The sequence below is a fragment of the Magallana gigas genome, chromosome 1 (assembly GCF_963853765.1).
Source record: "Magallana gigas chromosome 1, xbMagGiga1.1, whole genome shotgun sequence".
In the NCBI taxonomy this organism is placed as follows: Eukaryota; Metazoa; Mollusca; class Bivalvia; order Ostreida; family Ostreidae; genus Magallana; species Magallana gigas.
The window spans coordinates 3,043,024-3,049,023 of record NC_088853.1 but is presented as its reverse complement, the minus strand read 5'-3'; positions in this window follow the sequence as shown (position 1 = coordinate 3,049,023).

The following is a 6,000-nucleotide window of genomic DNA, read 5'->3' as shown; positions in this document are numbered from 1 at the left end:
ATAGTTTTGCTGGCATGAAAATTTTGGTAATTTCTTTGTTAGTTTTTGAGCTATTTGTCGCCAAAGTTTAAGATTTTTTCGGGGCTGAAATTTTGTTGCTTTTTGTATTATAACCTTTAAACTAAAAATATTTTGTTAATACATATAGAACAAAAGTTGTTTAGAATAACGTGAGCTTTTATTCAAAATTAAGAAAAAAGGGCTGGCCCCTATAATTAGGGGTCAGCAGCTCATACACGTATTTTTCTGATAGCAAAAATCGTTATCATTTTATGAAAAAAAATTAATTCAGTTATTGTTGATATATTAAATAATGTCATTTGGTATCAAATTAAACAAGTTCTGTGCTATATTTTTTTTCAAATTTCATAAAACAAATATGTGAGAATCGTACATGAACGAGTTAATATGTCTACATAGACACACAAGCGAACAAATGCCACATTAAGGCCCAGGCATTTACTGCATTACGTTGTGTTGCGTCTTAGATAAATTGTTGTGATTCCATTTCATTTTTTTCATCTATATCATTTATGAATTCAATGAACACACATTATTTAAACGTTCTATGTGCAACTATTTGTCGGGGCGCCCCTGTTTGTAACCCCCGCGCGCGCGCCGAATGTAAACAGTAACGAACGGCATTGTAGAAAAGAGAGAGCCGTAATGCAGAAGAGAAGTTGTGTATTCTTTCGGTGTACACATGCATTTTCAATTTGCTGTGAAACATATGAACATGCACAGGGAACAATACTACATATTTGTATAAGGAGGATATGTTTCTCGTGTGAATCGTTTACGAGGAAATTCTGACAGCCACACTTCTGTCGACGATCAGCCGTTGATAAGCTACGAGTAATAAAGGAGAAAAGATGGACATTAAAGTGTGTGATTTATGTGGATGTTACTGAAGAAGGTGAGGCTTTTACTCCTTTTAAATTTTCTTGTTAACTGGTTAAAATTTAGTATATAGTATAGATGTACATGTAAGTACGTGCACACTGTTAGATGTTTTTGTTATGGTGTGGGTGTTTGTTTACTAACGTGTAATTTTTACATGTTTCATGGATGTTTAGACTCGCTCGAGGTTCATGGGGGACTGGAAAGGGTAACTGAATTTATCTATTTAAAAAAAATAACAGATTGTGAATTTTCAACTCAAAATTCAAAGCAGGGTCTAATTAGAAACATATCATATATTCTTGTGCAGAAGACTCCAAATGTAGTCATGAATACCCTGTAGACATAACTTCAAGTAAATAAAATTGTATACTTCAGACTTCAGAGTTAAAACATGACTTTAATATCTTTATGATGCCGATCATTGTATCATTAAAGAGGTTTAGCAGACCAACGGTTACCCGGTACATGTACTTGTACATGTAGGTTACAAGTTAGAACTATGCCTACCATTCTACCAGTTCACATACTTTTTCTTGTTTAGCAGTTATGATGTGTACTTAAATTGTCCTTGTTAATGTTTTAAATGTAATTTTTTATTCTCTTTTTTTAATCTGACTACTGGCAGTACTGGCGTGCGAGCAGTTCTCGCCGAGGACCATTTCTCGCTGGTGCACTGTTACATCATATTTTCGTATATAATTTTATGTGTTGATAAAATGACGTAACAATGCACTGGTGAGGAATGGTATTCGGCGAGAGCTGATCGCACGCCAATATTGATTAATTACAGGCAAAAACTGAAGGTTGCGAGTGTTATTTTTTATTGAACAACATTGTTTAAAATAATTCTTTATATATGTGACGATCAGACTGGTTTGAATACCAGTGCCAGATAGCTCAGTTGGTAGAGCACCTGACTAGAGATTCAGGGGGCCCAGGTTCAAATCCCGGTTTGGTCCTTCATTATTTCTCCCATCCTGTTACAATATTGGTGTTGTGACCAACCCCTGGAACTAACAGGTTAACTCGATCCTGCCAGGGATGATCTTCGAGGGTGAAGATCATTTAAGGGGGAGGAATGTGACGGTCAGACTGGTTTGAATACCGGTGCCAGATACATGTAGCTCAGTTGGTAGAGCACTTGACTAAAGATTCAGAGGGCCAGGTTCGAATCCCACTTTGTTCCGTCGTTATTTCTCCCATCTTTTACATATACATGTATATCAGATATATGACAGATGATTAAGGTCATCACATGTTTTGCAAGATGCAATAAGTGTTAAAAACCTTTACTTTACAACAGAATACATTTAAGTGAATATTTATGTTTTTTGTTATTATTTGGTGTGGTTTTCTTGACAGTGTCGCATAAACAATTTACCCGCTCCTAAAACACAAACTTTCTTTTTGTGGATTCAGCTTACCGCTGATTGGCTGCTGTTGCAGCAGACAAATAAGATATGCACGCACAAAACACAATGAACTTATCAAAGAATGAGTTGAGTTTATTTAAACTGTTGGAATTTGGGTATTTTTTTTTTAAATGTATACTTGTGACAAAACATATATGTGGTACATACAGCTGTAGCTTTATGAAGAAAATTTTGGTTAGACCATATATACCTAACATGCAAGTATTAAATGATATTTACAAAAAACTTGCAATTTATGGCGCACGAAATATACGCTAGTTTTACAAAGATTGACATACATGTAATGTACCACATTCTGTGAAAAATAATCTATTAAAAATTCTTCATTAAGTTTACTCATACATGTTTTATGCTTATTACACGTAGTATTGTTTTTAAAACATGTAATTTATAAGAAAATAAACAAAAACCCTCGCTAAATTTATTTGCAAAAAAAAAAAAACACAGTAGAATTGATAAAAAATGGTATACCAGAAGCTAATACCAGTACATGTACTTTGACGCTGTTCGGTGGGTAATATTTGTTTGTAATTTACGAATTGAAATATTGACTGTTGCACTACAAGTACGGTAATAAACTCTCTCTCTCTCTCAAACTCTCTCTCTTTCTCAATTTGATAAGTGTTTATACCTATGAACATTTTTTAATATTATATTATGACTTGATATGCAAATTTTTGATCTTGTACTGCCTAAATGTTATGTCATGTATTGGGATATGTCATACTTATTACTATGCATGGTCAGTGTCTTTTTTACAGAAATACTATGCATATGTTATTAATGTAAACACAGCTATTACTAGTACATGTATGTAAACACAGCTAATTATTTTTTTATTTATTTCAGCTCAAAACAGACTCTTGTTACCACATGGCTTTTACCGGTACCTGTTGATTCTTGTGGGTCAGCTCCTGAGATTAACCTGTCACCTCTATCCACATGCATATTCCTTGTGTTCTACAGACTATTTACCGGTAATTCAAATTAAATCCGATAATGCATGAACAATAATGGAACTTGAAGAAAGCATCATGCCATGTTGTGGTTTGTGTTTGATAAGAAATTATGAAAGCAAAATTAAGGCTGCATGTTTAAAGAGTGAAAATTTGTTTTTCAATAAAAGTATACAATTATGTTTCCTTTATTTTTTATTTCATAAAGATATTTAGATGTGTTTACATAATTGAACCCCCCCCCCCTCTATTTAATTGTCTGCATTAAGATTACATGTAGGATATTTAAATGTACATTTGACTTTGAAATAACATCTGCTATGATGATTACTTTTGAAATGAACAAGAAACAACCTATTTCTACCTTTCTAAGGTATATATGCATAAAAAAGTAGAAAAACAGGTCAAATTTGAACATTTTTCATTGAAATCAACTCTGTCTCCAGCTACCTGGGTGTGTTTGAATTTAATTCTAATTTAAGGCAGATGTCTAACTTGTAGGTTGTAACTTACTGTTTTAGCATGGTTAGAAGAAGACTAGAAATCAGAATAGATTAGATATTCACTAAATATGATTGTTAGCTTACTTTTTTCATGAAAACAAGAAATCACAAGCAGGACAGCTGTCTATTTGTTAATTAAAATGGTACAAATCATAAAATAAACAAATAATTAGGATCAAATTTTAGAATCATTGATGATTGTTTTCAAATATGTGTGAGAAATGACTCAAGGAAATTGCCATAAGTTTCATAAAATTAGGTAAAACATTTTTAACCATGACTTTTTATGAAAATCAAAAGATGGGGGGGGGGGGTATACATGTAAGGATATTTCTAAGTGACGTGAAGCTTTTTTCATGATTATATAATGTAGATGCATGTTGTATTGAATAAGGTTTCTTTTTAAAGGTGGTTGAACAACAATTGACCTCTAAAAGGTCAGGTAAAGATGTTTTACTATGGAGAACCCTGTAAATCTGTGTTTACTAATGGAAATTGGAAATGGGGGGTTCACTTAAATGGCCATATTTTTATTAAACCTCAATGGAATTTGCAATATGTGGTATTCTTTTTCTCAGAATTGCATTAGCTTTCTTATTCTAAGACAAACCGTCTTTTCATAAAATGTTAGTGTACTAAGTTAAAGGTACAAGGAACAGTTCCGGGTAAAGAACCGTCAATATTTTTGTAAAATTGATAGTGACTGTACTTGAAGATATACCAGTGTTGCGTAGATTCATGAAATGAGTTTTGATGTTTATCAATAGTTAATGGGATGTCTCTTGTTGGAATTGGTAAGGCCTAAAAAAAAAATAGTGTGTTTAGGGTAACACTGATGAAAAAATTAGGTTAGGTAGGTGGAGATTTTTTTTATTTTATCTATTTTTTTTTGCCTGAATCCTAAGAATGTTTGTTTGTTTCATATTTAAAAACGTATTTTTTATTGGAAATAAGATAAAATTCACAGTCGGATAAAATCAGGAATCTAAAAACGGTAGGATCGGGCCATTTTTGTAGGTTAGGTCGGGTTACCCGAAACACACAATTTTTTTTTTTAGGCCTAAGCAATATTAAGGCCCCTAATTTTAAGTACATGAGAAGCAGTAATAAATTGTGAAACTTGCGGCTTTGACTGTTGTGTTGACTTTACACAGTGAAATTGAAGGTTACAAACGGGAGGTTATATAACATGAAATGGAGGTGGATGGGATATTATATGCCTATTTAGTATCTACTGGGTATGAGGACAATAGGAAGTTTATTGTCCCCCAAGACAGCAACTATTTCATGATGCAAAGCCAAGGGAAATAGTTGCTGTGGGGTGGGACAATAAACTTGCTATTGTCCAAATAGTTAATTGGTATATTATTATTCCGAATAAAACTTTATTTGTCAGCGATGCAGAATTTCTTGATGATAAACAAATTAGAGTTATCAAACTTTGTATTTAATGCGGTGATCTGATTAGGTCAGAGGTATTCCGAGTTTAAAAAGGAGGGAAATCAAATTCTGCTGATGAATGGTTTTGATGACTATTCAACATGGGCAGATAGCATGGATACTATTTCAAATTAGATAGAAAAGCATTAGTTTGTGTGGGCGCCTTCTAGTGATCAGTTTGTCTGTCTGTCCATCCGAGATCGCTTGACCGGAGCATAGCTTCTCTCCCCTTGGCCCAATCTGGCTCATACCTCATCCACAGGGTTCCTTTGGGTTAAGGATGTGCAGTGACCTTGAACTATGTTGTTAGGTATAAGGTTAAGGTCATAGTAGAATTACATATATAAATTCCTTGTCTGGGGCATATCTTCTCTCCCTTTGGTCCATTCTGGCTAATACTCACAGACTGTCTCTATTGTTAATCGATGAGCAGTGACCTTGCATGAAATTTCTAAGTAAAGGGTGAAATATCATATGGGATCATGCAAAAATCCTTTTTTCAGAGCATATATACTTTCTACTAACCCCTATTTGGCTCAGACTTCACATAAGCAGAGCTTTTGAGTAAAGGGTGTGTAGTGACCTTGAACCTATTTTCAAGGTAAACTGTGAAGGTCATAGCAGAATTATATTTAAAAAATCCTTGTCTGGAGTACATCTTATCTCCCTTTGCTCCAAACAGGCTCATACTTCACCCACATGATGCCTTTGATCAAAGGATATGCAATGACCAAATGATATTTGTAGGTCAAGGTCATATCAGAT